The sequence below is a fragment of the Cupressus sempervirens genome, chromosome 2 (assembly GCF_028749045.1).
Source record: "Cupressus sempervirens isolate cs-2001-9-10 chromosome 2, ASM2874904v1, whole genome shotgun sequence".
NCBI classification, from domain to species: Eukaryota; Viridiplantae; Streptophyta; class Pinopsida; order Cupressales; family Cupressaceae; genus Cupressus; species Cupressus sempervirens.
The window spans coordinates 311,648,863-311,672,089 of record NC_143119.1 but is presented as its reverse complement, the minus strand read 5'-3'; positions in this window follow the sequence as shown (position 1 = coordinate 311,672,089).

The window sequence follows — 23,227 nt, the reverse complement described above, 5'->3', positions numbered from 1 at the left end:
TGTATGTGTCAGAAGGCTGAATCTTTTATGGCTTTGACAGTCCAAGAACCTACAGAAAAACAATCATATAAGGAGGACCAATTTAAAGATGCCTTAAATATGCAAAGACAAGGTGATTGCTCTTTTATGAATCATCAGATGGAGGAGCATTGTAATGTAAACCAAGATCCCATTGCTCATAACACTAGAAGCAAAAGAACAGCTATGGAAGATGTTGTCCCCCCTCCTTCCAATCAATCTGCAACTTCAAATGTGATACCTCATGAACAAGCAACAAATAATCAATCAAGTACCTTTCAGCAGTAAAGGAAAAATCATGGTAGAAAGGATGCAAGTGATCCTCAGGTTATTCCATCTCAACCTCATACAATTGCAGCTCCCAAGGGTTCTACCAAAGCATCTGCTATGCCATTCAGTGTGGTAGAGAAAATGAAGAAGACAAATGTGAATATCTCCATGTGGGATGCTATTGCTACTATACCCATGCAAAAGAGGTTGCTGCAGCAAGAATTGGAAAGAATTGAACCAAAGGATCAGACACTCAGCATGGAAAGTGCCACAAGCCTAGTACAACTATCAAGGGAGGTAAAAACAAGTACAAAGGTTAGACCTCCTCCATTCTATGTTTCTCTAATTATAGGGGCAAACTAGTCCATAATTGCATGATTGATTCAGGGGCTAGCAGTTCAGTGATGCCTAGGTGTGTTGCTGATGCTTTGGGGATGAAATATGAGCCCATTGTTAGGGATGCATTATAGTTAGATGGTAGTACTGTCAAGACTGTAAGGATCCTTAGCAATGTGGAGATGGCCTTACATGCATGCCCTGGTTGTACTGTAACCCAAGATATCTATGTTGCTGAGGTCAAGCCATATTTTGCCATCTGTCTATCAAGAGACTTTACTGCCCAAATCGGTGATTTCATATCTTTTGATTGGTCATATATGTCTTTCAAGATGAGATATGGAGCCAATGCTTCAATTAGAGCAGAGCCTCAAGCCCTCCATCATACTGAATCTTACACCCCCAACTCCATCAATATGAATTGCCCTATTCTAGAGATGGATGAGAATGACATAGTGAATGAGCCCACCACTTCCCTAACAGAGATACCTAATTTTTTCTTGGACGAGTGGGCTAACGCATATCAATTCGACCCTATGTTAGAGACCCTTGAGACAGGTCTCAGTACGTACAGTATATTGGAGAAAGATGCTCTAGTTCCTGATCTTGTGGGTGCTAAAGAAGATATGAGTGGCATATGGAATATGTACTTTGATGGATCAAGGAATAAGATTGGGTCAGGGGCTGGTGTGATGTTGATTTCTCCTGCACAAGTAAGGTACTACTTCTCCTCTGGGCTTCAATTCAGTTGCACTAATAATGTAGCCGAGTATGAATCCTTGATTCAAGGTTTCCTACTTGCTTAAAAAAGAGGAATTCAAGCCTTAAGGGTGTATGGAGATAGTGAGTTGGTGGTTAATCAAGTGAGAAATCAGAATGCCAGCAAGAATGGTTTGCTCAAGTCTTATAAAAATAGGGTATGGGATTTGCTTGAAGGTTTCAATGCATTTAATATTCAAAGAATCCCTAGAAAAGAAAATAGACATGCTGATAGACTTGCAGCAATAGGTGCATCTTATGATGTGCCAGGGAATCTTGAGGAGGAGAAGAAGCAACAAATCAGAGTGGTAGTAAGGCCTGCTATCCCTGATAACAACACCCATTGGCAAGTGTTTGAATCTGATGAGCAAATTGTGAGCTTCTTGCAGAATGAAGCAGAGTTTTCAAGCAGAAACTAGTTGAGACTGCAGGATCAATATGGTGATCAGATCATTAACCTTAGCTCCAACAAGCTGCCCAAAGGTCTCATTACTCTAAAGAGTGTTTTTAATCTTGATGACCAAGCCAGAGGTAGGGCCATGAACCTAGCTACTGATGAAGGTGACTACGCTCTAGTCATGATTGCAGCTGGAAAGTCCTTAAACATGGGGAAGGTATGTTTTGAAATTGAACAAGAAAAATTTATTCATCTGTGTCAAGAATTTAATGATGTATTTGCTTGGACATATGATGACTTAAAGGGCTTTGACCCAAGGTTGTTTCAACATACCATAGATTTAACTAATGATGTAAAACCAGTAAGACAAAAATAGAGACCAGTGAATACCAAGATTGAACCCTTAATGAGAAATGAGCTATCCAAATTGATTGAGGCCCACATAATTTTCCCTATCAAACACTCATCATGGGTAGCAAACCTTGTCCTTGTTAGGAAGAAGAACGGAGAAATTAGATTGTGTGTGGATTTTAGGGACCTTAACCAAGCTTCCCTTAAAGATCACCATCCTCTCCCTTCTATGGAGCAGATTTTGTCCAAGGTTAGTGGTTCAAAGAGATTTTCATTTCTTGATGGATTTTCTGGCTACAATCAAGTGCTAGTTAAAGAGTCTGATAGGTACAAGACTGCATTTACCAATAAATGGGGTACCTATGCTTATTGTAAGATGCCATTTGGGCTAACCAATGCAGGTGCTACATTTTAGAAGGCAATGGAGATGGCCTTCAAAAGATTGATTAACAAGTTTGTCTTAGTTTACCTAGATGATATTACAATGTATTCTAAGAATACAGAGGATCATTTTGATCATCTAAGACAGGTATTCCTAAGATGCAGAGAGTTTGGGGTTTCCCTTAACCCAAGCAAGTGTGTCTTTGCTACTAACCAAGGAAAATTATTAGGACATTGTATCTGAGGATGGCTTAACCATTGATCTAGAGAGAACAAAAGCAATGCTTGCCCTCCCTCTTCCTAAACACAAGAAAGGGCTGCAAAGTTTCCTAGGCAGGATAAATTTTGTGAAAAGATTTATTCCAAATCTTGCTACCATGGTGAAACCTCTTACAACTATGCTCAAGAAAGGTATGGTCTTTGCATGGACCAAGGAAGGGAAAGAAATTTTTGAAGAGATCAAGATAGCCATAGCCTCAGCCCCTACTCTCATGAATTCAAATTTAAAAAAAAAATCATCCTTTATACCCTGGGTGGTGAGTCAAGCATTTCTATTGTCCTGACTCAAAGAAATGATAAAGGTGATGAGTAGCCCATAGCTTTCTTTAGTGAAGGGCTTAAAGAATATGAAGATAAATACAACTATGTAGAGAAGTAAGCCCTTGCAGTCATCAGAGCCTTAAAGAAATTTAGACACCTCCTGTCTCATAATAGGATTCATTTGTTAGTACCCCATGCTAGTGTGAAGGATTTCCTTTTAAGCAAAGATATTAGTGAGAAAAGAGTTGGCTGGATTACTAAAGTGATGGAATATGATATTGACATTCAGATTACCAAGCTGGTAAGAGGGAGGGGGTTGTGTAAACAAATGCTATCATCTCAGGAACCTGATGAGGAAGCTGCTATGATGCTGACAGAGCAACAAGAGGTAAGAAATAGTGACCCAAGGAGTTGGATGGATGATATGATGAATTTCTTATTAGGCAATGGATACCCTCAAGGATTAGATAAAACTAAAAGGAGACAATATAGATTACAGTCAATTTCTTATGTCATATTTGAAGGTGTCCTCTTTAGAAAATATTTTAATGGAGCCCTATTAAGATGCCTTGATACAGACCAAGCTAGAAGAATGATCAAAGAACTTCATGATGGTCCTGATGGTGGTCATTTCTCAGCAAGGACAACTACAATGAAGATCATGAGGGCTGGTTATTACTGGCCATCTCTATTTCATGATTGTCATAAGTATGTGAGGAAGTGTGAAAAATGTGCCTTCTTCTCTACCAAACAAAGACTTGCAGCTCTCCCCTTCATCCTATCTAGGTGGATCAACCTTTTGCTCAGTGCGGATTGGATTTCATAGGCCCTATCAACTCTCCTTCTAATTCAGGTCACAAATGGATTTTAGCTGCTACAGATTACTTCACCAGATGGACAGAGGTAGTTGCATTGAAGGATGCCACTGAATCTTCAGTTGTTGAGTTCCTTGATGGAATTGTGACCAGGTTTGGTGCCCCTTCAACCATTATTTTAGATAATGCAAAATCTTTTGTTGGAGCTCAGATTTGTGCATGGGCAGTGGATCATAATATCTATTTGAGCACATCCTCAAATTACTATCCTCAGGGTAATGGTTTGGCTAAGTCCTCCAACAAGAACCTGATCAAGATCATGAAAAGGACAATAGAAGATAACCAAAGGTGTTGGCATAAAAAACTGAAGACTGCACTGTGGGCTGACAGAATAACACCTAAAAGGTCAATAGGGAATTTACCATTTTTGTTAGTCTATGGCAGAGAAGCAAGGCTTCCAATTTCATTAGAGTTCCCATCCCTAGAGCTAGCTCATTAGCTGGAGTTGATTGAAGATGATGCCATGACAGTAAGAATGGCAGAGCTGATGGAGCTAGAAGAGAAGAGAAGTAAAGCCATGCAGACCCTAGAAACACACCAGTAGTAAGTAAAAAAGAGTTTTGACAGGAAGCCTAGCATCAAAATCTTTTGAGAGGGAGATTTGGTTCTGAAATGGGATGTAGATAGGGCAAAACCAGGAAGACACTCAAAGTTTGATGCATTATGGAGTGGTCCCTATCTGATTGTCAATTGCAAGCAGGCCAATGCTTTCTAGTTAAGCGAGCCTGATGGTGAGATTTTGCCTATCTCAATCAATGGGATCTATCTCAAGCCATGTTTTTGAGGATTTGAGATTCCATGTACATAGTTAGCTTAGTTTTGTTTCCTGTAGTTTCCTACTTTTCCAAGAAGTGCATGAGCACAAGTTTGTCTCTGTGAGACAACAAGTTTTGAAGTTTTGTGGTTGTAGGAAGAAGGTTTTGGTCTCTGGTTCCAGTTACAGAGATAAGAGTTTCAGGGTTTCCCTCTCAGAGGTAGGGTTAGGGTTTCACAGTGCTCATAATCTACATATTTTTTACGACTCTGTAGCCTAATGGATGCTTCAGGCCACTGGTCTTATGCATAGTGGGCTAGCATCCCCTGTGAGTTGCCATAAATGTTACATATTGTGCCCCCCGCCAAATATTTGAATTTTAAATACTTGCTCGCCCAAAAGTCACTTCTTGATTTAATGTTATTTTAAACATCCCAGGAATATCAAAAAAATTAAATGATCAAACCTTATGATTTATTCTTGCACGCCTGCAAGTCCCCATCGTTGGATCGAGAATGATTAACGGATGGCACTATCTCGCTATGGGAAGTTGCACGTTGTTTTTCCATAGCGACATAGCACCTCGGTGACACGTGTCCCAGTGGGTCCAGTTAAGGCATTGACGGTTACCGGTCAACAATTAATGTAACTGTAGTGGTCCAAATTTTTTTTAAAGGATGGCGCAGTTAGTAATGAAAAGAGATGGTCAACCATGTAAGACTCTTGTGAGGTGGCAAGATAAAAGGAGGTTATTGGCCCATGTAGCCCGTTTTGGATGCAGAGTTTAGTTGACTTGCTGACCTTGCTGATTCAGGTGCTTAAGAATGAAGAGAGTCAAGATTTTTTATGCGATTTGATCTTCGTGATCAATGCCACCCACTCTAGAATGAATGTTGAATGCAAAAAAGCACTCCACCGCCCCCAGTTGATCCATCTACCTGATCAGGACAATCAATGGCACCATTATCATCCTCTTAAGGCATTATTTGACACAGAGGATCAGATATCATTGCATCTGGATCCGTATCCAGATCAAATTTTTCTCCATGATTGTTCTCTACAGGACTTAATGGCAGGTTGTTGCAAAGTAATTACAGTTGGACATCCCAGTTATGCCTAAGCTATAAAGGCAAAATTTTATGAATTTTGTAGGGTCGACCTTTCTCTGTTTTCTCTGTCAGTGGTCTGCAGATTCTCAGTGTAAATTCCCCTGTGCCTTTGAACTACATGATTTTCTGTCTTATCTCCTTCAGCCATTGGTATGAAAGTGTAAGAATTCTTTGCCTCTTATTGGTGTTTTGTAGAGATCTATGATCTGCATGACTGTATCCCCTTGGCCTATGAATGATAATATAAGTGAATCTCTCTTTCCTTGTGTCATTCATCTTGGTCTTCTGATCTGCATGTGATTATTAGATTAAAGCAGTCTAAATGTGTATATCTTTAGTTTCATTTTGGGTCAATAGTGCATATATGGGCAGAGATTGGTCTGAACACTCTATTTTGGTGCATCACCTCTTTAGATTAGATTAGGTAGATTTTATTTCATGGTCTCCTTCTCCCTTTTCCTCTCTAAGAGTAGTTAGGTACGCCCTAATAGTAAGAGGAAGCCGGCCTTCTCTGGAGACTCAACCTCACAGTTCAAGTCCCACAGCTTGGAGGTTGTTTCCATGTTTCACTAGGTTGTCCTCGTGCATAGGCTTTGGACAAGGGGGCAAACCTAAGTGACAACAAAACCCATGACCTTGACCCTGGCTCTCTGTAGGCAACTAATCGTTTGCTTCTCCTTCACTAAACTCCACAAGCTCCTCTTCCACTATGACATCCAAAACAATCTTCAATTAACACCTTCTTCCATTCCTTTGTTATCTATCTGAAATGTTTTTGTCATCATCCTCGTGACCCTTTCTCTAGGTTATAACTCGTCATTGTTGCTCCAGCCGTGAGAAACTTTTTTCCAGCTGTGAGAGACATTTTTTCATTGCTGCTCTAGCCATTTCAAGAGGGACGCAGTGGCATAACTGTAATTGTTCATTGCAAGAATATTATTCTTTTTACTGCACATCATTATTTGCTTTCTTTGCATTATTTTAATTTATCCTATTCTCTTGTAAGTCATTATCATTGTTCAAGTTCTTTATTCTTTTATTCATTTATTTCTAATCTATATATTCTTGTCGGTTTCTTAAAAGTTTTTTTAATTAGTTTTCTTTTCTTAGAAAGTTTCTTTGATTAATTTGCCTTTTTAAAATATTCAGATTAGGAGACTATTGTATGAAGATTTATTGACCTTTCTAATATCTCTGTCTTCAAAAAATTAACAATAAAAAGAAGAAGTCAAACCCTACTTTTCAATTTAAAAAACACTTTATCATTCTAAAAAGCTTCTTATTAAAATTTCATTTCTTCAAATTGGATACGTACTTAATTCTAAATTTAAGTTCTTGAAATAGTCTTTATAAAGTTTTAAGTATTTAAACAAATGTTTTTATAACCATTTAATTGTACTTTATTTTAAGTTTTTAACATTTGATATGTTTACATGTTTTTTATGTATATAAAAATAAAAATAATTTAAATGTATAATGTTGATTCTAATATAAAGTTTATTAGTTATTTTTTATTTTTTTAATCAAAATTTTATAGATAATTATTATTCAAACTTAAGATATTTTTGTATTTGTACAAAAGAACATTCTATTTGAAATATAATTTTATAGAAGGATCTACACAACATTTTTTTTTTGTTAAGAATCAATCTCTTATCTTTTGACCTTCCTATGCTATTACTATTTTTTTCCAATGTAGAAATTTACTTATTTCAAAGTTTTCAATTTTTTTGTCTTAGAAGCAAAGGTATGTAAAAAATGGGGTAATCTTCATTTACAAAGTTATTTTCTCCTTTTTGTAATTATATCTTCATTAGATATCAAGGTATGTGGCCCATAGAATCATTGCTAATGGTAAATCACAATTCTTTCAAGTATTGCGAGTTATCATTTGAGTACATATCTTTTTAAGGGTATATTTATTTGAGTATATATGGGTGCACACATATATGCCTAGATAAATAAATAATTTATTATGACTATGATGATTGGTAAATTGGTATATTCCTACAGAAAATAAATTAAGTACCCATGTTTACCCTCAATGGAGTTTTCTATCTGATATCCATATATTGTTTATTACTCATTGATCTTCCTTGGATCACTTCATTTACCTTATTTTTTTAGATTAGGAGTTATCTTACACATTTACCTTCCACTTTATTGTGATTTATTGATTTGCACATAGTTGCAATTTTATAATTTTTATAGCTTGTTCTATGCCCATATCGACACTTTATGATTTTATACCAATGATTTATATGAAGTTATTTGGATCTTTTTTGTAAGTTGCATAGGGAGCCAATTTTTTTCAAGTTTAACTATGACGGTGCCCTCAGTCATATTTGATTCATATCATGAAGGTCCCCTTAGTATAACAGATACATAGTTTTCTTATCTGGCCCACGGAGTATCCCTCTGTCCTATAATGGTGTGCACTTACTTTATATGGAGTTTCCCTCCATTTGATTTTATCTGTTCCACTTTGAAAGATGATATTTATATGGAGTTTCCCTCCATTTGGTTCTATTTTCTCTACTTTTAAGGTTGATATTTATGGAGTTTCCCTCCATGTTGTTCCATTTTGTTCCTCATGAAGAGGGTGTTATTCTTGGAGTTTCCCTCCAATTTCAAATGATTTCATCTAATTTGAAGGCAATATGTTCTTATTTGAAGGTAATATGTTGCTACTCCACATAATCCTTCCCTTTAGTATCCTACATAAATCACGATGTGATAATACTGATTTGATTAACATGTCTCTCATTTTAATTTAATTCATATACTAATGTGATAATGCTCTGCATACTTCATTGCTTAGATCGTGAGTCATGTAGGTTATGGAGTCATGACCCATTTACTTGCAGTGAGATGACTCATTAGTGGACTATCTATATCCACATGATTGATGTATCGTTGATGCAAGTTTCATTAGTTGGCCTTGTCCATGCTCATTTGTGCATTAGTATATTCTTTTCATGAGAACATTGATCAATTTAAAGTAATAATAAAATTGTCCTTTTGATATTTTTGAGCATATGATTTATCTTGATATCAGGTTAACTCCATTGCTTTGTGGTGACATGTCACATTTTCATCTCTATCCTAATTTTTCTCTATGAGAGTTTTCTTATCCTTATTCCAAAGGATTGCTAATTTGAATATCAGATGAGATTCTCCTCGTGGATAGTTGTCTTGTTTTCTATGTCTATTTTTGTAAGAAATGAATAATGTTGAGCAAGGAACGAGAAACAATCCAAGTAAGTTAAGTGTGAAACAATGTTACCATGAGATAAGCAACTCCAAGAGCATACACCAAGATGGTTCAACAATGGAGACAAGGATTTATAAGGGGAAAGCAAAGAAAACCCCTTGTGAGTTATTATGAATGAAGGCAAATGCCTAAAGAAGAGAGAGAGAGAGTGTTGGAGCAAAGGTTGCTCAATACAATAACATCAAGTGCTTAGAGTGGTGTGTAGTTGTGAAGAAGGAAGGAGGAGCATCTCTTATATAGAGATGAGAGAGGAGTTGCATTTGTAACTACCATTTCTATGAATGCCACATTCATAATAGGTGTGTGCAAAGTGTCACAATCCTCTTAAGGAGGATAAACTAAATAAAGAAATAAACAAGAGTTGTCCTTACATGTGGAATAATGGACAAATAATGACATGTCCTCCACATGTGTACAAGTGGACAAATTACACGTAGGGACCCTTGGAATATCCCAATTAAAATATATCCAAGGAAAGATTAACCTTTCTAACACCCCCCCTTAAGCTTTACTTGGGGAGTGTACTTCAACGGGTTGCAAACCCAAATTTTTACAATGGAACTGAAATTTCTCTTTAGAAAGTGGTTTGGTTAAGATATCAGCCACTTGATCTTCTCCTTTACAATAAAGAAGAATAATTTGATTGTCTTCAACTTGTTCTCGAATGAAGTGATGTTGAAGTGAAATATGTTTGGTGCGGGCATGATACACTGGATTCTTTGCCAAGGCAATAGCACTTTGATTGTCACAATGTATAGGTGTAGGTGATTGTTGAGGTAGACCAAAATCATCAAGAAGTCTTCGAATCCACAGAGCTTCTTTAGCTACATTGGTACAACCTTTGTATTCAGCTTCCGTTGAGCATAGGGAAATAGAATGTTCCTTTTTGCTTTTCCAAGAAATTGGACCTGAACCAACAAAGAAAACATAACCACAAGTGGATTTCCCATCATTGGGATCTCCACCTAGATCAGAATCAGTATAGCCATGTAAAATGAATTCAGAGTTTGGATCATAAAATAAGCCTATATTAATAGTTCCTTTAATATACCTTAAGATGCGTTTAGCAACTTTAAAATGAGTTTGTTGAGGTTTAGACATAAAACGAGACACTAAACCAACACTATAAGCAATATCAGGTCTAGTAAGAGTTAAATAATTTAAACTTCCTACTAATTGTCTATACAAAGTTTCATCAACAAAAGGAGTATTCATATCATTTAGTAATTTAGTTCCTAATTCACATGGAATTGAAACATGGTTAGAGTCATTCATCTTAAATTTTTCTAAAAGATCATAAGCATACTTGCTTTGAGAAACAAAGATACCATTAGGAGTTTGAAAAATTTGCATACCTAAGAAGTAATGTAAGATACCTAAGTCGGTCGTTTGAAATTTTTGTTTAAGTTGGAATTTAATATCAGAAATCAAAATGTCTAAACTAGAAGTGAGAATTAAATCATCTACATAAACAATAACAATGATAATATCATCGGTAGTATGTTTAATAAACAAATTAGGATCATTTTTGCTTCTAGTAAAACCTTGAGAAATGAAGAAAGAATTAATTTGAGAATACCATTCTCTAGGTGATTGTTTAAGGCCATAAATAGATTTGTTCAATTTGCAAACTAGATTTTCACTACCTTTCTTAACAAATCCAGGAGGTTGAGCCATATAGATTTCTTCATGTAACTCACCATTTAAAAAAGCACTTTTAACATCCATTTGATGAATGGGCCAATTCAGTTTAGATGCTAAAGCAAGAACTAATTTAATAGTAGGCATTTTAGCAACAGGTGCAAAGGTTTCATTATAGTCTAAGCCTTCAATTTGGGAAAAGCCTCTAGCAACTAGTCTAGCTTTAAATTTACTAATTTCATTATTAGTATTCAATTTTGTTTTATATAACCATTTACATGAAACTAGGTTTTTGCCAGGAGGTAATGTGACTAAATCCCAAGTGTGATTAGCAAGTAACGAATCATATTCCTCTTGCATGGCTTTCTGCCAATGAGGTTGAGAGTTAGCTTGATCAAAAGACTTAGGATCGTTAGAATTCAGAATAGTAGTCATCAAAGCATAATTACAATAATTAATCCTTCTATGTTTAATTCCACCAGATTTAGAAATATAATCATCAGCTTCATTGATGAGATTTTGAGCCCATTTAGGTTTACGTTTTGTTGTAATGGAATTATCACTAGAGGAAGAATCATGAGTAAGAATGGTATCATTAGTATCTATTTGAGTATCATGAGATGGAGGAGTAGAAATAACCTGTGGTACTTGATTAAAAGAAAGAGTAGGTTTAAGAGAGGGAGGTTGGTCCTCCACAAGCACAATTTTAGTGCCACTGAATTCTTCATCCGTTGTAGTAGAGCAGTCATGAACTCCAGTTTCTGCAATACAAACATCTCTGGCAACTTGAACTTTTTTAGTAGTGGAATCATAAACACGATAACCCTTAGTGTGTTCATCATAGCCAACAAACATATAAGGAGATGACTTAGCATCTAATTTATGCCTTTTCTGTTTAGGCGTATGGACATAAGCAGTGGAACCAAATATCCGTAAATGATGTAAATTTGGTTTCCTACCAGACCAAGCCTCTTCTGGAGTGATAGCTTTGAGAGCTTTGGTAGGAGTCCGATTAAGAATATAAGTTGCACAAAACATGGCTTCAGCCCAAAATTTATAATGCAAATTCTTAGCATGCAACATGCTTCGAGCCATTTCAACAATGGTCCGATGCTTTCTCTCTACTACACCATTTTGTTGTGGTGTATAAGGAATAGTAAGCTCATGCTTAATTCCACATGATTTCAAATAAGAATGAAAAGCATTATTCACATATTCTTTCCCATTATCAGTTCTAAGAATTTTAAGTTTATACCCAGATTGCCTTTCCACATATAACTGAAATTCAATAAATATATCAAGAACTTGATCCTTGCTATGCAAAAAATAGATCCAAGTTCGTCTAGAAAAATCATCAACAAAGGTAAGTGCATACCGAGAACCTTGGATGGAGGTATTTTCCATGGGACCCAAAAGATCACTATGGACAAGATGCAACTTATGAGTTGCTCGCCATGATTTTCCACTTGGAAAGGGTTCCCTATGCATCTTACCACTCATACAACCTGTACAGGTAATCTTGGAAGGAATAATGTTAGGCAAGCCATCAATCATATTATGCTTTTGCATGAAAGTAATATAATCATAATTTAAATGACCAAGTCTTTCATGCCATATATTGAAATCAATAGAAGTATGTAAAGAATATCGTGAACTAGCAAATTCATGGAATTTAAACAAATTGTCATTATCCATTTTAGCATAAGCAATTACTTTAAGAGTTTGAGGATCTATAATATAACATGTATCTTTGTAGAATTCAACTTTATAGTTCTGACATAGCTGTGAAACAGAAATTAGATTAGTTTTCAAGTCAGGGACATATAGAACATTATGCAATTTACCATTAGGAATAGTAACATCACCTAGTCCTTCAACTTTACAAGTCTGATTATTAGCTAACTGAATAGGAATGTTAGCAATATCAGGTTGTAAGGAATCAAAAATTTCTTTATGAGAGGTGACATGTTGGGATGCACCACTATCGACAATCCACTCTAGAGGTTTACAAAGATTAAAGCTACAAGTAAAAGCTTGACGAGAATTAGAACTAGTTGAATTACCTTTTCTATGGTTTGAGGTTTGATGATTGGTACTATGATTCATAGGTTTTCTATCATTTTGTTTTTTAAAACAATTATTAACAAGGTGACCATCTTTGCCACAATAAGAACAATGAGGTTTGGGATTGGAATGGTTCCTCTGATTAGGATTATGAGTATTATTAGGGTGATGGGTATTATTATATTTGGGATGAAATTTAGTGTTATTTGAATTAGATGGCTTGTAATTATGATTATTGGAACGAGAATTATTAGTTGAATTTCTAGAGACAAATGCATGTTCAGTTGATTTGAGAGTACCAAACTGGATTAGCTTAGCTTCTTCTTGTCTCAATAAAGTTTGGAAAATAACATAAGTTAACTGAGAGGATAAAGTAGGAATAGCAAGTTGTGCATGAATATTGGTTATAAACTGTTGAAACTGTCTTGGAAGACATTTTTTAAGAATAAGATGGATTAAACGAATATCCTCTAATTGAATACCTAAAGCCATAATTTGACTTTTAAGAGAATCAAATTTTAAGAGGAATTCATCCATACCTTTAAAATCTGCATACCTGAGATCTTCGAGTTGATCTTGCAATTGTATTTTGCGATATTCATCGCTACTGTCATACTTGGTCTTCAAGATGGACCACGCATCATGAGCTTTAGAACAGTGAGCAATTAAGATATATAAATCTGGAATAATAGAAATACCAATTAACCCTAAAGCTTCTTCGTTTTTAGCTTTCCAAGTATCTTTCTCATCTTGAGTAGCTGCTGAACCAGGCTCAAGAGAAGGGTCAGTGGCTATTTCAAAGAGATGTTTAAAACGAATAATAAATGAGATATGGGTTTTCCAAGAATGATAATTTGAATAATTAAGTTTGATTTCTGGAATTAATGTTGACATGATTAAAAAAAATTCTTTCCTTCTTTTTTTGAAAAAAAAATGCCCTTAATTTGAGAAAATTAAAATTAAAATTTTTATGAATTGAACAAAATTGTTTGTTTTTTTTATTTTATATTTTATGTTATTATTATTTTTTTAAGAATATTTGATTTTTTTAAAATTGTTTTAATTATAATTAATAGTGATAGTGGAATTTAAAAATAGTTAAAGTTTAATTAAAATGAAAAAAGAAGGAGGGGGAAACGGATTTAAATCAAAAATTGAGGGAAGTGAGCGGTGGCTGCCGCGTGGCAAGAGAAAGCGGCGGTCGGTGGTCGCCGCGTGTGTGGAGCGGCGAGCCGCGGGCGGTGGTTGCCGCGTGGCGGGAGGGGCCAACGTCGGTGGTCGCCGCGTGTGTGGAGCGGCGAGCTGCGGGCGGTGGTGGGGGGTTTTAAAAATGCAGAGTGCGCGGTAAAGGTGCAGAGGTGGCGGCGGCGGAATGTAACCGTCGGCGAGGATGTTGGCACGGTGGCGCAAATGTTTGCGCGGCGTTGGGATTGTTGGCGCGGCAGCGGGATTGTTGGCGCGGCGGCGCGATTTGCGCGGCCGAAAATGCTGCAGCGAGCTCGGGCCGAAATATGTAACAGTGCCTTCGGCGAGTGGCTGAGGCACGAGGTGGCGCGCGGGTGGCGCGGCCGCCTTAAAAAATTTTTTTTTTTTTTTTTTTTTAATGTGTTTTTATATATATAAAAACTTTATACTATATTTTTTGTTGTTTTTTTTTAAAAAAAACAAAAAGAAATAAAATTTTTTTTTTTTTTAAATAGTAAAATATATTATTTTTCCTAAAAATTTTGATAAATAAAGTGAGAGGAAAAATAAAGAGATAAAAAGCTTCACTATTGTAATATGTTTTGTTTTGGCGGCATGCCGTCCAAAACAAACAAAAAAAAAAACTAAGAAAACTCTTTGGTGGCAAGCCGTCCAAAGAGGGTTAGAAAAGAATAAGAAGCTTTATAAGAAAACCCTTTGGCGGCAAGCCTTCCAAAGAGGGTTAGTAAAAAAAAATGAAGCTTTGCAAGAAAACCCTTTGGCGGCAAGCCTTCCAAAGAGGGTTAGTAAAAAAAACTTGCATGCACAAGATTAGTTAAAACGAGCTAAGATCACAACACAATCTTCTTCTCTCAATAACGTCTCCAAATAAGGTGTGCTCCAATGAATGGCAACCTTCACCACAAAACTTAAAACAAGGATTAGATAACCAAGCTCTGATACCATGTAAGAAATGAATAATGTTGAGCAAGGAACGAGAAACAATCCAAGTAAGTTAAGTGTGAAACAATGTTACCATGAGATAAGCAACTCCAAGAGCATACACCAAGATGGTTCAACAATGGAGACAAGGATTTATAAGGGGAAAGCAAAGAAAACCCCTTGTGAGTTATTATGAATGAAGGCAAATGCCTAAAGAAGAGAGAGAGAGAGTGTTGGAGCAAAGGTAGCTCAATACAATAACATCAAGTGCTTAGAGTGGTGTGTAGTTGTGAAGAAGGAAGGAGGAGCATCTCTTATATAGAGATGAGAGAGGAGTTGCATTTGTAACTCCCATTTCTATGAATGCCACATTCATAATAGGTGTGTGCAAAGTGTCACAATCCTCTTAAGGAGGATAAACTAAATAACGAAATAAACAAGAGTTGTCCTTACATGTGGAATAATGGACAAATAATGACATGTCCTCCACATGTGTACAAGTGGACAAATTACATGTAGGGACCCTTGGAATATCCCAATTAAAATATATCCAAGGAAAGATTAACCTTTCTAACAATTTTTAAGGTAATCTATTGAGGCACATACAAGACATTATTATTTGGTGTACATATCCTATGCACCATTATTCAACTTGAAGATGTAATGCATTCAAATGATCTATCCACTTCTCTTGGTTGTACAAAGATCTACCCACACTCACAAGAGACTTCTTGCACAATTGAAGACATTCTCAAAGACCAAGTTATTGATATATTGTCAAAGCCTCTTTCTAGAGAGAAATTAGAATTTCATTGTAAAAATTTGGGTTTAATACCCTTTGATGTAATTTCCTCAACTAAAGATTAAAGTGGGGGGCGGGGGCGGGGGGTGGTGTTCGAATTAGTAATCTTTCCTTGATTGTATTTATTTATTAAATGGGATAAACCAAGGTATCCCTTATGTTATTTGTCCTCTACTCCACATGTGCAGACATGTCACTTGCTTGTCCTATTGTCCATGTGTGAGGAAAACTCTTTTTTGTAATTCCTTGTATAAGGAAAATAGTTATTCCTCCTTAAGAGGGTTATGACACTTGTTATGCATACACTTATGAATGTGGCAGTCATTCCAATGGGAGTTACTAAATAGCTCCTCTTCTCATCTCTTTATAATAGATGCTTCTCTCTCATTCTCAACAATATACACTCACTATGTAGTACTTTTAATGAGCTTATGGCTCTATTTCTCACCCTCTCATTCTTTAGGCATTTGCCTCATTCATATAATTCACAAGGGGTTTTCTTTGCTTTTCCCTTTCAAAATATTTGTCTCCTCTCTTGTGTTGATCTTGGAAACTTCATGTAAAGTATGGTAACTATTTTCATTACAAACTCTCTTGGATTAATTATGGTTCTTCATTTTAGTTCATTTCAATTTCATTAGTTCTAATAGAGCTTAGCATACACTCGATGTTAGAATGATTTAGAATAATTGAGGGGAAGGAGAGGGGGAGGGGGGTGTGAATCAATTATCCTTAGGTCTAGATGTACAAATTAAACTTTTGAACTCTTCAAACAACTTAGATCTAATGTTTAATTCACTCAGTCTCTATAATGACTTATGAGAAACATAAACTTGCAATCCACTATCCAAATAATAACTAACTTGCAGAATGTAAAACATTAAACAATAAAACGTCTAAAATAACATTCACACTTGTAGGTTGCATGAATGTAACCTTGGAGGATGGTTCATCTCAATTAGTACATTCTTTTTTTTTACTCCACAATTTGATTATATTCATTTTTTATAAATTCCGAGGGAAAAGAATATGGTGAAGGTTTACCGAGATAAGTAGGCATCTAGAGTCAACCATAAATAACATGTCTGTTTTTTAGGGCCAAATCCTTTAAATGATTACAAAAAACTTCTCATACCTATTCATAACTAGGCTATATTTTCAAGCTTTTATCTTGTAATAAGTGCAATTCTTGTTAAATTCATGGATTCCTATGTTTCTTGGGGTTATTGGAATGATGGAAAGCCTTCTTAGATATTCTTTCTTTTGGATGCATTGATGGTTATTTTATCTTGGAAATATCTTTGTTGTGATTGGATGTGTTTTTCTTTTGAATTAATATGGTTTCTATTATGCCCCCCAAAAAGAGGCTCCTAAAACTTTCTTGGAAATATTACTTAATCTTTATAAAGTCTCTCATGTAGAATCATACTAATATAATAAAAGAATTTCAATATCCACAAAGTTATAATAGCTTTTTGCACATCATATACCCTACCATATTAACTTTCATACATGTTGTCCTTTTTGTAGTAAGCATAATGATGAGTTCCTCCATTTTCTTAACCGGGACCCTTCAACAAATAGTATAAAGAAACAACCACTAATGCATTCACATGATTTGATTATGTGTCATTGAAGGCTTCATATCTTGAACAAAGCATTTTTGTTGGTGTAAATACATATTTACTATTTACACTTACTTAAGTTTATTTAGGTTAATGCACTATTTTATTATTTTGCATTGTTTTATTGTTTTATTTTGTGAGACACTTAGGTGTTTGCGCATCTTTTTGAGTTGTCATGTTGACAACATAGAAGTATGCAACTCTATTTTAGCACATGGTATCTACAACACTGATTTGCGTATCACACCCTTGTATGCTTATCCTCTCATCATCACACTTACTCCTGTGCTTAATGGAGGATAACCCATATTTGGTGGACATGTGCTTGGTTGTATGACATATCACGGTGCTGATTTCAAGGCATTCTAGATGTATCTCAGAGGCCTTTATATACAGGCACTCCTAGTGTACTTTCACATTGCATATTGAATGAATATATCATCATTCTGATCATACTCTCTATTTATGGTCTACAATTGTGCTTTTCTTTGAGTTCTTAGTTTATGGGTGAATTTTTCCCTAAGGCAAATTCTTACATGGTATCAGAGCTTGGAGATTTTCTCATCACATAGGCATTCGAGACCATTGTTGCTTCAGCACCTCAGCCTGAATCTGGAGTATTGTAGAAATTGGGAGCATCTAGAGCTAGATCTGACCTCGCCATTGTGTTTGGAATGCTAATTCGGTGAAAATCAACTATAAACTTAGCTACCTTGGCCCAAGTCAATTGTGAGGCAATTTTTTTTTGCAAATCGGAACCTGGAGGGCCCGATTTGCAATTCGAGTATGGTATTTTTTTTGTAGATTTAATTAATTTTTCAAATCTGCATTTTTATTTCTTTACAATTATTTTTCGTTAGTATTTCAAAAAAAAAATTGTCCTTCAGGCACCCAACAGAGAATTTTTTTTAGCAAAACCGGGCAGTGACACCTTGGCTCTGCCATTTGGAGAATTTATTATTTAATTGCAAGTTATTTGGTTAATTCGGTCGGCGTATCATAGTTGAAATCTGCATTTAATCTGCAGGCAACATTATTCAATTTATCCACCGATGACATACTAAAGTCCGATGACCAAGCCAAATACCCACGACGACCAAACAACACTGCGCGGGCTTACTTTGTTTAAAGTTGCCACCCTTTTTCTTTTAAACAGTTCGTAGACTAACCTCAACATCATTGTGGGATTTTATTTAATAAATCCTGACCCAAATCAGTGTTCAATTGCATTTTTTGGCCCGCATATTATAGTTTTTGGCCCACATATTACAGTTTTCGACATTTAAACCTCCCCGACAGTGAGCAGAGTTCAAATCTGAGCACGACTTTTCAAAACTTCGATAGAGTGCAAATATTCCAATGCATGTTTGGTATCTCTGGCACTTGCTGCATTTAGCTCTCTAGCTAATGAAGATTCTAACATCATACATAAACTTTTAGCATTGTTTTTAAAAAAAATTTGGTTGCATTTTTTTTACACAACGAACCTCCCACGCTCTTCTGTCACTTCACAGACCTAATGAACCTGCCACGTGATCTGTTCATAGCCACGTCTATTTGGACACATGAAATTAAAATATTTGCTCACGCATGCAACCCGGCAAAAGAATTAGTGCCACATGCACCCACACTTTGTCTACCACATGTCAGGAAGTGTACAGTTAGCAGACATATCCACGTGGACTGCTCTTCTCTTGACACATCATTTTTTAGACACGTCAACATTTGTGACATGTCATCCTACCATTTAGGAATTTGTACTTGCCACATCACCGTCTAACTATTTTTCCATGTTAGTGACACACGTCCACCATGTCAGTATCCATACAGTACAGATGCTTAATTAGCCTGACATGTCAACAAGGGGCCTAATTTTTTGCTGACATCATCAAAGTAGTATGTTAAATTTGACGGGTCATCTGAATGTTAAAACAGGGCATTTTCTAACTGCTATGATAGTCATTTGACTATCAAATTTAAGCATGCAGTTTTCTTGCCAAAATTGTCTCCAGATTGCTTTTTGATTTGGCAACCTAAATTTTCGAGCCCATAACTTAGACATCTAGACTCTGATTCAGGTGCAATTTTTTTTGAAATTGGGTAGAATTTCTTGAATTTTCTAGTGGTGGTATTCGTTTTTGTTTTTGGTGCAAGAATTTTTCAAAATTTGCATTTTTGGTGATTGTACCTGCATAATCCTACATTTTGCAACTTCAAACGCTCCATACGGGCACATTTGGTCACTTTTTTAGGTTTTGTTTTTTTGAAAGTGCATTTTTTTCATTTACTTTTTAGATCTATAGTCAAATTCTAGGTTGTGTGGACAAAATTCTCACTTTCAAAACTAGGGCTCTTTCTACATTGTAAAGCTTTTATTACTTTTCAGAATTATTGTACATCTGAGCTATAGTGCTTCGTGACAGATTTGGACCTCAAAAGGAAGTTGTAAAAGCAAAATCAGAAAGTCGACTTTGTTCATTTTAACAAGTGGCTCATTGTACATGCACTACTTATAAAGTGCCAAAAGCATCTTTTTTTTTTTTTTGGGGGGTGGGGGGGTGGGTGTTTATTGTGTTCTTGTGTCTCTCTTTTGTGCTCTTTTCATTTCTGCATCATGGGTTCATCTAAATGTCCACCTCTAACTTCATGCAATTATTCTACATGGAAAGATATTGCATGGAGTAGATTAATGGAAAAATGATATAGTCTTTATGTTGATGGTACAATTACCGAACCTACTAATGCTAAAGAACTCATTAATTGGCAAGCTCAAGACCGACAGGCTTTATGAGTTATCAAGAATTGTTTTCATAGAGATCTATTATTTCACATTGCCAATTGTACAGAATCGAAACCAGCTTGGGACAAACTTGTAGCATTAAGTGGTAAGGTGGATGAAGAAAAGGGATTTTAGATTGAAGATGATCTACTTCTTCTGGATCCAAATTTTTTTAACACAATTCAAGATTACATCACCAAAGCTAGTGAGTACAAGAAACTACTTAAAGACTGCGGAAATCCCATGAAAGATGAAAAGTTGATTCATCACATCCTGAAGAGGCTACCTTTAGAGTATGCTTCATTTGTTTTGAATTTCAACATTCACAAGTTGACCATGGGATTTTCTTACTAGAAGCCTTCATTTGATGCATTCACAGAAATGTTGATTGTTGAACAATCTCACTTGATTGATTTAGGACTTCTCAAGTCATTAAAGACCAAAGCCTTGGTGGCTAGTGATGAGCACCAATCAAGTCAAGGAGGGAAAAGCAACAAGAAGAAGAAGCAGTGGAAGTAGAAATCACAATCTGAGACACAACAATCCTCCTCACAACAAGGCAATTCTTCTTCCAACAAGAAGGGAAGTAATGAAAAGAAGGACAAACTTTTTTGTGCATATTAAAAAAAGCCAAATCATGACGAGCATCATTGCGAGACTAAAAGAATTGATGAGTTAGAAAATCTACTCAGGAAGAACAACATTCAAGTGCAAGGTACTTCCAAGGATTCAACTCCAACCTCTTCAAAGGGAAAAGGGCAAGCACTTATGGCAAACACAAGTTCTTCTTCGGAACGGATACTTGACTCAGGTGCCTCTTACTAGATGGGTTCTTCAAAGGGAGACTTTTCTTCATTGAAGCAGTCAAAGGTACCACACATCTTCGTGGGAGATGATACTAAAATAGAATTTGAAGGGAAAGGACACGTGGAAATGGATAATGGGGAATTTAGAGATGTTCTCTACATTCCAAACCTTAGCTCCAATCTCCTATCAGTTTACCAAATCACTCACCTTGGAGATGGTAACAAAGTTGAGTTCCTTCTAGATTCAGTGATGGTGCAAAGTCTAAAAGATGATTTCATGGTTGCAGTGGGGAAAGTCAATTATGAGAAGAGGCTTTATTCCTTCTCCCACTTTGTGCCTAAGTCACCTTCTCAAGCCTTGTTGACTCACTCTACTTCACAAATCACACTATGGCATGAGTGGTTTGGTCACCTTACCTTCTGTCATCTTCAACAACTTTGCTTCAAACACATGGTCAAAGGTCTACCTAACATCAACTTTTCTAAGGGAGAGTGTTCATCTTGCTCCGTGGATACGCATCTCAAAGAGAAGTTTGATAAAGGGAAGTCTTCATGAGTTGCAATTGTTCTTCAGTTAGTTCACATGGTTTTAGTAGGTCCTTTTGTAGTGACATCAGTCAGCCAAGGCCACTACATCCTCACATTAGTTGATGACTATTCACGATTCACTTGGTCTACTTCCTTCGTCACAAGAATGAAGTGGTTCATAAGCTTCAAGCCTTCAAGACTCATGTTGAACACAAATCAAGGAAAGCCATCAAGGTACTATGGGTGGACAATGAGAATAGATATGTAGATAGAAGACTTAAGGACTTTTGCAAGCTTAAGGGAATTGATCTTCATAATCCACCAGCATTCAGTCCACACAAGATAGATGTTGCAGCTATGAGGATTAGAACTCTCAAGACCATGGCAAGTTTCATGATAAAAGCCAAGTCTCTCGATCCTACATTAGAAGTTGAAGCCATTAACAGTGCTACTCACATACTTAATAGGTCTCCTCATATTGCCTTAGATGGGAAGACTCCTTTTGAGGCATGTTACAACAGAAAACTAGTTGTGAGTCACTTCAAAGTCTTCAGTTGTCCAGCATGGGCAAACCTATCTTCCAGGGGAAGTAAGGCACCAACACCTAGGCCTTGTACCTTCATCAGATATGAAAAAAGTGTGAAGGCTTACAGGCTTATGGATCTAGAAACTCATAAGATTTTTGTGGAGAAGGATGTTCACTTTGAGGAAAGTTCACCCAGCTTATCCTCTAATCCTCTCTGCACATCATACACAATGGAAATTGATAGTGACACCGGTAATAGTGCTTCAACAAATTTAGACACATGGGGTTCTATCGATAGTTGTAGTGAAAGGTCATGTCATCAGTATAGTCCACATGCTTACGTTGCCACAATGAAAGGTCCAACACAACATGGTACATCTTGTCTTCTAGCTCTAGCTTCAATTGATGACTACATGGCAGACATTGTAGGTTTGTTTGTGGAGTCACACACTACAGACTTGGGAGACAGTTTTGATGATTTGCATCTTCTCTTTGATGAAGGTGATTCTTCTACAGTTGTTGCAAGGGCTCACTCTGACCCTCATGTCCATTCTCTACATGATCAATCTTTATAGGTTGGCATGATTGTGGATCCTTATGAACAACAATTGTCGGAGGTCTCGTTGTCAATTGAGGAGATAGATGGTTCATGGGAACAGGTTCAAGACATCCTTGACAAATCTGCATTCATTCTTTTCAACACAATTGGAAGGGGCAAGCATCAACATCAACACAAGGATACTTGAGCAGGTGTCAGGGCCACCATACATCTTTAGGATTGTACCTTTGCCAAAGGGAAGGAACGTCATTCTGTATTCTTGGACCAACTTCTTCATCAGAGCGACTTTCACTGACAAGCATTCTTCATTTTGAGGGGGGGGGGAGACTACCTTGTCTCTCTTCCTCTTCTTTCTTATGGGGGGGACTTTTTCCGCTTATGAGGTTCTTGTTCTTCTCATTCTTCACTTTGTATATATTGAATGTATGTTGTAATGGGGGGGTCTTGATTACTCCATCCATCCATGCATCCTTTTTTATCTCTCTTTTTGGGGGAGGGTTTTTCCCATGAGGTTTTCCCTTTTTCTTCGCTTTACGAGAGATTGCATTTCATTATGTACATGGGTACCTAACATGGCCTAGTAGCTGGGATCCATCTTGCATTTCATCCTAGTTTTCATAAGCTTAAGGGCATTCCCCTAATTTGCACTTAAGGGGGGGTGTTGGTGTAAATACGTATTTACTATTTACACTTACTTATGTTTAGT